General features: G+C 35.5%; 1 protein-coding gene across 1 annotated transcript in view; it reads right to left on the reverse strand.

The window, feature by feature from the left end:
• Positions 1-1,843, reverse strand: part of LOC117175004 — a 17,957-nt gene that overhangs the window by 1,094 nt on the left and 15,020 nt on the right. The window lies entirely within an intron of this gene.

A 1,843-nucleotide genomic window follows, 5' to 3' on the forward strand; every position in this document is an offset into this window, starting at 1 on the left:
ACCATCGAAAAATATTTATTATTTCTAAAAGTGCTTTTACACTTGTGAAAAATATTTTGAAACTGCTTGCGCAGGTGATTCCGGCTCTCGATATCAGAAACAGACATAGAAAAAAATTCCTAATCTGTGACCACCTCCTTCTTAATAGTCCGTGCCTAATTTTTTAAATATCAATGCAAATTAACAAAATGGCGGCGTTTTTGCAACAGTAACAAAAAAGCACGTTTTGTCACGCTATAAATGCATCACGCCAGGTACAAAAATGTCGTTTGCGAAAAACGAGTTTAAACTTTTTCACGCGGCCCTGACTTGTTTACGGTTAGAGACTCCCGATTTAAGTACAAGGCCATTTAGGCCATCCCCGAAACCGGAGTTGAACGGAATGTTTTTTTCTTTCAACAACTGTTTGAAACATTTCGCGAAAAGTTTCCATTTTGCCGCTAAGACTTACCGAAACAAAAGGTTCATACGCACCAACTAGAGAGATTAATGATTTTTGTGTATGCAGTATGTTTTGGATGTTTTCATACCTTAAGCTTCCAAGTATAGAAATTATCATTTTTTAGTAACTAAAGGCACTAGAGATTTTGTATCCAACTACAGTGAAACTATTTTATACCGCCGATTTTGGGGCTGACCTTGAGTGTGAATTAACTCACTGTAGCCCGCTCCGATTTTGTTTGTTCACGCTTGACTGCTCGTCTGAGTGACAACCGCAGACGCCGCGGCCCCCGCGCAGTTCCTGTTATGCCTACCCACGGCGTGGCTTTAATTCTCGGAATGGCTATTAAAGTGTTTCACTGTACTACCGTTTGAAATTATATATATCCTTAATATGAAATCTCTAAACGGTATTGTTGATTTCGTTTGTCACACTACTCAATTTTCATTGCTATATTCGTGAGACACGAGTTATGAATGGGTTAGAAAGAGTTGGAAAATATTGAAAAAATTGTCACGATTGATCGTTCTTTGATAGCTACACGCGTGCGAAAGGGACACTCGTGAGTCACCGTGAGTTAGACAGTAATGGAACGTTACACGCGTTTTCTGGAAGTTAAATGATCCAAACGGAGCTGGCTTGATCTGCGCTTGTTTGGATTTGAATGACGCTCATTGGCTACGGTGCGCGTTTGAACTTGATTTTTAAATACGTACGCGAACTAGAGCTAATGAGCGACTCATTGTTCAAGCATACGCAAGTATTTTTCGATCACTGTTGGGAATAATAATCGAATAAAATTTCGAGGTCGATAGTACCAAAGATATTATAAACGTAGATGCGGTACGGGGCGTCAGAGTGCGGAATTATATATATAGGACATCACATTTTCTGCCCTATCGAGGTGCTGCCCTCATCGTACTACGAAGTCGAATTCTTGTTTTCTCATTCTTCGTAAAATATGACGGTAAAGCAGTAGAACGATTTTTTGAGGTTAGAAAAGTTTGACATGCATGTATCGCTGAATTTTTTCAGATCTGAAGCTTGATCCAGGTTTTCGGTACAGTCTTTTTTTTAATTATAAAAAAAATTTTCTCGAAAAATCATATTTTTAATTTTTTAGAAAGTATTATAAAAAGACATTTCGAGATAAACAAGTGTGGAAAACATTGTTCTTTGACAAATTATTTTTTTTAATTAAAATAATCAAATATTTATACTAAAGAAACAACTTTTTAAAGGTTTGAAGTGTTTAAACATTATTGTTTAAATTTAAAATAACAATAATTAAAACAAAACATATTTCTGGATAAGATATTTTTGTTGAAAATGTATATAGTATTTTTTAAATCACAAAAGTTCTTCCGAAAAATCGAAATGTTAATTAAAAAACACGTGTTT

The sequence above is a fragment of the Belonocnema kinseyi genome, chromosome 1, assembly GCF_010883055.1.
Source record: "Belonocnema kinseyi isolate 2016_QV_RU_SX_M_011 chromosome 1, B_treatae_v1, whole genome shotgun sequence".
Classification (NCBI taxonomy): Eukaryota; Metazoa; Arthropoda; class Insecta; order Hymenoptera; family Cynipidae; genus Belonocnema; species Belonocnema kinseyi.